The sequence below is a fragment of the Pararge aegeria genome, chromosome 4 (assembly GCF_905163445.1).
Source record: "Pararge aegeria chromosome 4, ilParAegt1.1, whole genome shotgun sequence".
Classification (NCBI taxonomy): Eukaryota; Metazoa; Arthropoda; class Insecta; order Lepidoptera; family Nymphalidae; genus Pararge; species Pararge aegeria.
This window is the reverse complement of record NC_053183.1, coordinates 14,390,551-14,400,041: the sequence shown is the minus strand read 5'-3', so window position 1 is coordinate 14,400,041 and position 9,491 is coordinate 14,390,551.

Below are 9,491 nucleotides of genomic sequence, written 5' to 3'. Positions count from 1 at the left end.
GTTCCTCTATCCACACCAGAGCTGTATAGCAGCTTCCAGTAACTCCTTAGCTCTGCTTCAGTTGATTAAACGGACGAAGGCTAGCTTCGTCCGTTTAATCAACTCAGTGCCAAAAACCAAGTTGTTATGTTTCTACGTCAGGGCGTAAAGGAATGACAATCACATCACATTTATAATATTAGTAAGGATGCTAATTTATGGACTAATAATCCCAGTAGAGTGATCTCTACTGGGATTAAATATTTTAAATTACGAGCAAGTTCAAAGAACTTCGTAATGCTAGTAGACATAATAAATGAAATCAATCAATTAATCGTATAGCTTTAGAAGTTACCTACTTGGAATTTTTTTTTACCTTTGTTTTTCCTTCACGGTGAAGCTTTTATCTCATTTCTTCTAAAAGTTCCTACTAACACTATTTATGTATTTTATTAGTCTCGATTCAAAGGCTATCAGCAATGGGCTTATTGTTATCAACAAGGTTGAATATAAGTTGAGGATAAAACTTGTTTTATGACCATGTGCTATCTATATGTTAGGTATACTACTTAGAAGTTAGAAGTTAGACAGCCGGTTGAGGCAGTGGGCAGCGACGCTGCTTTCTGAGTCTAAGGCTGTGGGTTCGATTCCAACAAATGGATAATGGTGGTGTGATGAACATGAATGTTTTTCAGTGTCTGGGTGTTTATCTATATATTATAATTATTTATGTGTATTATATTCATAAAAATATTCATCAGCTATCTTAGTACCCATAACACAAGGTACGCTTGTACCTTTGGGCTAGGTGGCGATGTGTGTATTGTCGTAGTAAATCGTATTTAGTACAATTTGAATGGAAGGAAATCAAACAGTGATTTATTAAATACCAGATATTTAAAAAAAAAACCTATAAAGTACCGACTGCATGTCGAATAAGCATTTTATTTACATGTTACCTTTATCGGTTCTTGATTTGCCCCCAGATTCTTAAAATATGCACTGTTATGATGTTCACTTACAAATGCATGAAAGAAAGAAAGCTTGAGAACTTAAATGAAAAAAAAAATCGGTTTGTAAAATGCTTTTTCAGCTAAATGGTTATGTTTGACGTGAATGGGCCCTTTGAACTTTAAATGCACGTGTGTTAGCTAAGCCGGCCCTGAAACGTTTGCATATGTAAGAACGTGTATGGATTTTAAATCAAACTGTGTTTTAATTTGCGTCCCAGCATGTACGTGTGTGCAAGTTGTGAGAAACGGTCCCTGAACTTTTATGCATGTGTGTGTGAGAGTGCGTTTGCGTTTAAACAAAAGAAAGTTACGCTAGGTCGGCCCGTTCCGTCAACCCTAACGTTCGCACGGCCCACGGAAGTGTTTATACGGCAAAAAATGAACGCACAATACCATAACGTCCCCGTATGCCATGGGAGAGCGATGCGCTGCTATGCTTTGTGACCTTTTGTTTGACGTGAGCCTAATTAATATGTGATTACGCGAAATAGCTATGTGCGTTACAAGGGGTCTACAATCTACACACCGTAAGCATTATGTCTGTATATGGACTTTTATTATTTTACAGAATATATTCAACGTTATACAACGGTAACATTATATTACTAACATTGAATAAGTCAGGTGTTTGCAAACAATCTAAGATGATTGTACTTTTTAGTTTTCTATTACCAGCTCCTTAAACCAAGAAAAGTAAAAAATTCATTACAAAAAATCTAAACTTTACAAATTTTATTTATATTATATACATTTATATTTTTGTTTATTAGGTTAGAGCGTCGAGTAATATTTTGTTGCGGTTAAACGTTTTTTTCTTTTGGAAAATAAAACAAGCATCTCTTGTCAAAATTCAACTCATTCAACTGACAGAACCTGTCAAATGCCAGCGCTTGAAAAACTGCGTAAAAAACCGTACCTGCAACATGTAAAACACTGCATAACTATTCCAACGTTACGCTACGTTTATTCATAAGACCCAGTATGTCTCATTAGATTAAAGTTAAGCATTCAACCCATAAAACAGAATGCGTGATTGAAAAAAAAATACAGCAATATTTTTTTACTTCCAAATTATTATACAGTAGCTACCTTCACTGTAAAGACAGATCAAACCGTCAATAAAATTCACTCGCGAAATTTATGATAACGACCTTGCTTAAATGTCAATCCGATTATGATAAAGTTATATAATTGAAAGACATTTGTTGAACAAATACAAATAAGGATACGAGTAAATAAAAATTCATGTAGTAAACTTCATGAATTAGTCGCAAATAGTAGTAGCTAATTTATGTAGGTAGGAATCATGTATAAGTAGCAAATATTTGGAAAAAGAATAGCAACGTAATTGTAGTTAACTGTCATTTTATTACTAAAGAGGTAATATTAAAATCTTTTAAAATTATCGCAAGCAATAAGGTTCTCTAATTTATCTATCTTTTAAAACATCAAAAAATGGAATACCTATGTGAACGGCTTAATAATAATTTTAGCTATGTTTAATTTTATTTAGCCAAAAATTGCAAATAAAAAGTGGAAATGGTGTGAAGGTAAGTATACAGTAGTAATGTATAGTTTTATTTTGCAACGCTTAAAATTGATTCCGATTATTTCACGTTCACTATTTATACGACTGTTGATGTTTCTCGGAAAAATATCTGCTTCTAGGAATTCCCCTACGAAGCCTTTTATGAGGCTTATTAGGTTGATCATAGTGTCTAATAATATATAATGACAAATGGAATCAACATAACAATTATCCCTACTAATTTTATAAAAAAGTGTGTTTAATAGTTTATTTTTCACGCAGAAATAGTGCTACGAATTAAAGGGTTTTTCGATAGAAATACGTTATGTGCTGGACCGTGACGAAAGCTACTTTTAAGGGTTCCGTACCAACAGACATACGGCCAGCGAGGGTTATTAATAAGGTCTTATCTATCTGCCAGCGGACCTCATCCAATAAACTCCAGAGCTGGACTGAAGGTCTCACCAAACAGGAGGGTTTGCACATAAACATCACGCTGGGCAGGCAGGTTCGTGATCGCAGTTGGAGCACAGAGGTTGCTGCTGCCGATTCTCCGTTATATTCCTTTAGTCGCCTCGTACGACACCCGCGGGAAGAGGAGTTTTGATAACTTTATTCTGATCTGGAACCACACAGCAACGGACGGACTGTACCTCATGAAACGTAATATGTACAGAGTTAAACTTTTCACAGAACATGTATAGCTATTGCCGCTTTAACAATAAGAATGCTTTCCCCATATAAGAACCATGTTTTTTTTTCTATTTAGTACTACTAGTAGGAAGCAGTTATATCCTACTGGGTAAGGCTTGGGCTCCGATTTCGGAAGACCGAGATCGGTCCTCAGCACACATCTAGAAACTTTTAAAGGTTATCTATATTTTGAGCAATAAAATATAATTTGCTTCGACAATGAAGGAAAACATCTGCATGCTGAGAGTTCTCCATAATGTTCTCAAGGGCGTGTGCGAAGTCTACCAACCCTCACTTGACCAACACGATGTAATACGGCGTAAGACCTTCACATTCTAAGAGACGATCCAAGCCCTGTACTGGGACGGTATGTACTGACGATGAATTTAGGAAAGCCATTTTTGTATACAGAGTTATCGCACAAAAGACGTTTTAGTTCTACTCCCAAATTTGCCCACATTTCGAGATAAACAATGTATCACTTACACTATGTGAAGCATCAAGTCAATCTGTTATTACATTACTGCGTGAACGATGTACAAAAACACACTTATGTGTAGTATGTTACGTGTACACACACGGAAATATGTGTAGATCAGAATGTGTAAGTCAGAAAGACCTGGTTGATGGACACAGGGTGGCATTTTGTTGAACGTGATCCTTTCATGACCTGCAAAGTGTTGCTCTGTTTATAGGCACCGGGTTTCCTAATACATCCGGTGAGCCATCTGCTTGGTCCGTCATTTATTAACTACAATCAAGTATAAACATATAGGGTTAAGTACTGGAAACGGAAAGCAAAGAAGTTTCGTGTCCATTGAAAATGTTTTATTTTCTTGCGCATTTATGCACGCCTTCTAGAAACAGGGAAGCATACTGTATTGTTTCTGGAACGGTATGAGAGGTTCGATGCCAAGACATAATATTTACTAATCCCCAGCGAGTATAATGTATGAGTGTGACAGGTGGACACTTCTCTGGAAACGTAATAGCTAACCGAGGTGTTCAGTCTAACTTTGTGTGTTAATAGAGACAGAGTGAATAGAGAGTGGAGTCCTATTCACAAAGGTGTTCTTAGAGACGGGGAAAACCATAGCCGGAACTTTGCAGTGCGTAAAAAAAGAAGAAGAAAATTTGTCGGTTGCATGGTACCAAGCCAAACCCCACCAACAATCAAAAATAAATTAATAATAAATATGTTGAGGCTGTCCAAGGGGGCGCTTCGAAGATTAGTTTTACGATTCAGGCGTATAACTGTCGTGAAGGCATTTTTGGAAGCGAGGAAAACAATAGCCGGAAAAGCTTTTAAGATCCTTGCGGTGTGTCACTGAAACGAGGAAGCAACGCGCTACTTTACGTAAGGTTTAAAACTAAAAAGTTAAAGAATTTTATTAATACTAGGCTAGGTCAACTATGATACCTGTATCAGGGTGCCTCGTAAGAGATTTTTGTCTTAGTTTAAGCACTATGAAACATTGTTGTCACTAGATGGCGCTCTTTAAATTTCATACAAATCGTAGTTAACTTTCGTGCGATAGAATATGGAAACGTAAGTAGAAATTCTCATACAACGCTCTCAGAATGCTGTATAATGTTTGTCGAACTTGCTAAATTTTATGTTAGATATAATCAGTATCAAATTACAATAACACGCACATACCTATCTAAATCATGACGAACTATGTGTAACAATAGATTTAGGTAAGTATTTGACCTACACGTGGCCTGCCAGTCTCCGCAATTGCTAATTCTGCAAATAACAAACAAAACATGAGGTAAGTAGAAAAACAATCCCATGTTTATGGTCAGCAATAGATTACCTATTGCCTTTTTATAGGTATCTAGCCTAAAAATTCTAAATGAAATGATCAATTAACTTTATAAATACCTTTTAAATGAGGTTCTAATTTCGATCAACATGTTATTAAAAGTTTCATACCGCGTAAGTACACTTTTACTAATACAAGACGGTAAAAACTAATACGCCAAAGTTTTAGGTAATTGCTAGTTAGGACCATAAAAGCAGAAAAAAAGCCATGCACTAATTTTAAAATGTATATACCTAGTAATTTGTTTACAATATCACTTAGGTCAGAATATAATAATTAATCTCATCCAAATCTTCAGATGTCAGATTATTTTTTGTATTGCTATCTTTATTTATCTTCGGAGTAAAATAGGAAAAGGAAAGTACTACTTAATTAAATCTGCAATCGAAAGACGTATTGAATGAGATCGGTTATTAATTTCGGGCACTAGCCGATATCATAACATGAGTTATGAAGCTCTGGATCATTGTCACCATCGTTAGTTCCGCGTTACGGGCCTTTTAACTAATACAGTGAACTAAGGCAGTAAACTAAGGCAGTGCAGGTTCATTAAAGAAGATCAAAGACGAAAAAATTTATGAAGATTTTGAAGATGGATGATAGAACTCCTGAAAGAACAGCAGCTGATGAATTGATTGATGTGGTTGACAATGATAAGTGCTATCGGTAACATCTAACTACTAATAGTTTTTTTTTTTTTTTTGAATTTGTAACCAAATACCAATGCTTTAATTTCTTCAAAAGAAAAAATATAAGAATAGTTAGTTGCTCTTTCATCAAATAAAGCATGCCGAATCTATTTGAATAAGTTAGGGCAATTCGACATAGACCTTTCTACCTGGTAAAAAGATACCTGCCACACCGAAGATGCCCACTACCCGGAACGTCATTAACCAATTCCACAAAGCGTAAAAGGTATCAAGTCATTCTTATAGAAAGAGGGTAATTTATTCTGGAATAGCACTTTGAATAAATTGAGGTAATTTTCTTGGAATGACGGCCGATTTTAAGAATTTCGTTGGCCAATAGCTCCACTTAACTATAATAGTCCCTTTTAGCTACGGCGTCAGAAGTTCTCTACTGTCAATCCGTCTATCAGAGTGAGGCAAATAATACCTGAACCAAAAATAAAACTTATCTACTCAGTATTGTTAGTAGGTATTATCTTTTTATTTAAATCATCATGGCGGTATAACGACGTAGGTAAATAAAAGTGGGTCCTAAATCCACAACCTCTCGCTTTCACCTATGTTAGTCGAAAGATAGGATCGTTTCCAGCAGTGGGGCAAAGAATAGACAGTCAAGAATGATGAAACGTAAATCAATTTCACAAGAGGGCAAAAAAAAAAACTAATTTTTAACCAAGTGCTTTCGATTATTTCTTTTTATTCTCCTTTGACTTTAATACACTTATTTTAAAATAATATTACTAACATTAATTCGTGCCTAGATGATGTATAAGGTTATCCTACTTACTCATAATTTGAACATAGTGTTATAGGTGCCGAGGATTATAGCACCGGAAGGAAATTTAAGGTCTGGTGGTGCGTATTAGAAACGAAGAAACAATGCTTTCCGTACGTGTTCATAGGTTATACCTAAATACTTAGATACGGAAAGCTGAAGAAACTTACGATGCTTCGCGGTTCTATGATTTAGTGATCGATGAAGGTAAGATCATAAGTACATATAAATCGCATAGCTTGTGGTTATATTGTTTAATATGTATTTAGATAGCACAAGAATCCAGAATCCAGAGCAATTCAAAAAAATCCTTGTAAGTTACATTATGAGTGAAATACCTACTGAAATTATTAACGTTTAGATTAATGTTGAAAATTTATAAAAGAAATCTTTGGCGCCAGCACCAATCAATTTAAAATTTGGTTCGTTCAAAGCACGACGAGTAAAACTAACAGAGCAATAACGCGGTATTTGTAACGTTTAATCACGTGATAATATAACTATGTAAGTAAGGTAGGGTAGGGTAGGGTAAGGTATAGATTGATTGACATCGGCTTTTAGTTGTCTTTTTGTAACTTTTGAACCGATGCTTCTCAGAGGTCCCAGTAACAAAACCGCTAGATTTTTTTTACATAGGGAATATTTTACGATCCAAAAGGTCTTTCTTTGTCAATACAGCATAGATACGTCACACGAGTAGGATTTTGCTTTTGAATATCTTTGGAACCAAGCGACAGCAATTCACCTATAAATGGGGTATTGTCCGGTTAGATTTGCCGTTTCGTTCATCTTATTGTGGGGTAGATGAATACGTGGCGAGCAAATGCTTGTATAGTAGGTTCTTTTATTTAAAGTTTTTGTTGAATGCTTTTCGTCTTTTTTTGTGCTCAAGAATATTTTTAAGTTTTATTTTTAAAAATTATGTATGAAATCCAGTTCGGGAGTTCAAATTGATTATTATTAAATTAGTTTTAGTAAGTTCACCAACCGAATCCTTAATCGCAAGTTGTGAAAATAAATTTTTGGATCTATAATAACAACAAACAAAAACATATTTTTAAGTAGGTACAACTAATATTGGCCTCATTAGATTAAAAAAAACCTAGAGACTAGCAACCACGACTTTTTAGCCGTAGTTTTGTTTTTCCTATTAAAAAAATACCGAATACCCGATCGAAGGTAAGCTTGTCACGCGGCAAAGTCAACCAATAGAAAGTTGCCTTACGTTAGAATTCCCGCCAAATTTTTTCCGCAGATTATCCTTTTATAATAAAACGACAGGTTCTTGGCACGGTTTCGCCCGAAAGAAATTCCGGTTTAGCTAGATCTCGAATTGTAGTGGATAGAACCCGACACATGGTATATGCACAGGAAAATTTTTAAGCGACGATACGCTGAGACCTTAATTAAGAAGAAATATTTACCTTCCATTCAGTGGGTTTTGCCAATCAATAAAACATAAAGCTAAAAAGGCATCTACCCAACTAGGTATGTAGGTATAACAGTTTTTGTTGGTAATATCTTGGTTGAAAATTTCATACCGCGTAAGTACCCAACTGCCACCACTTATTGCTACTTTAATAGAGTCAAGGCATAACTTTCACATAATCACTTACGCGGTTACTATCAATGATATTTACCTGGCATGAGACTACCAAGTTTCTTTCAAATTGTGTTCTCTAAAAGTCGTTGTCAATCTTCGTACATAATTTTTTTAGTGAAAGAGGCTTTAGTTACCTGCTAGATAGAGGTGGTTATTAAGTATACAAAACCCGACTTAACTATAATTTGCATAACCGTGTGAAAGATAACGATTGTCCTGTTTGAATACGACAAACAATGTGCTATGCAGTGCGAAGTAGCAGAGGGTAGGTCGTTAGCGTCAGGTTGACGGCCCCAGCCTGTGACGTCAGCTCACTGACCACTCCGGGACCCGCCACAATGGCCTTTCTTAGAAGGAGCAGATGCGCTTGAGCCGCCATTTACCTCGCCCCTCTCTCCGCCCGCCGAGCGCCCCCCTCGCGCGACAACGTTGAGAAGACAATATTGTTAAAACACTAAAGAAAATTACATCATACACAATATTAAACATACTTTACCTGTCCGCCTATGATAAATTGCCTTCGGCAATATTAACACGTAAAAAAACCATAGCAAAAAAACTCACTGAATACAAGCTGCTAAGCTGACCGGAATTTTACGACAGCGCAGGCGGCGCGGGCAGGTAGATGATTACCTCCAGCCAGAGCGTACCTGCGCTCAACGTATCATTAGTACGGTACGCAGGTAATGATACCCCTCCGTAATCACCGGCACGCCATCACGCCCAGAGTCCTTGCCGCCGCATGATGAGCATCGCAACTTCCATGGATGAGTGTGGATCTAGTCATGATGAAAAAAACATGCACTAAACCTCCACTCATCGAAAGAAATTGACTTTTACGCCGGTCGCAGAATCCGTGGTACGATGCACTGCACGCACTAATCGTTCGCGATGTCACGTTGCACCGAACCGAACGTCTATTAACGTGCATAAGTTAGCACGTTGCCGTGACAAAAAACAGGTAATAAAATGTGGCCGAGCGTTTCCGGCGACACGACACGACCGCGCGCTTCGGCCGTTCACCACGAAATAAACGGTCGAGATTTGAAATCTGGGTTCGTAGACGCTGCGCGTGCGGCGGGGAAGGAGTAGCGGCGGTCGGTGACGGCCAATGGCGTGCGTGCGCGCGCAAACCGTGACGTGGTGGGGCGAACCGCCGCGCAACGCCATCCGATATTATCTTTTCTTGAAGAACGTTATTTTGTTTCTTTCCTACTCGCTCGCTCGTCCGTTCAACCGACAGCGGAAGTGAAATGAACGTGAGCGTAAACTACAGCCATGATGGTAGTACCACGACGCCGGCATCGGCCGGGCTGTTGTGCACCTGCCTCAACTGAATCGACCATTGCGAGTTATCTTTATGTGGATGACCGATGAATTAT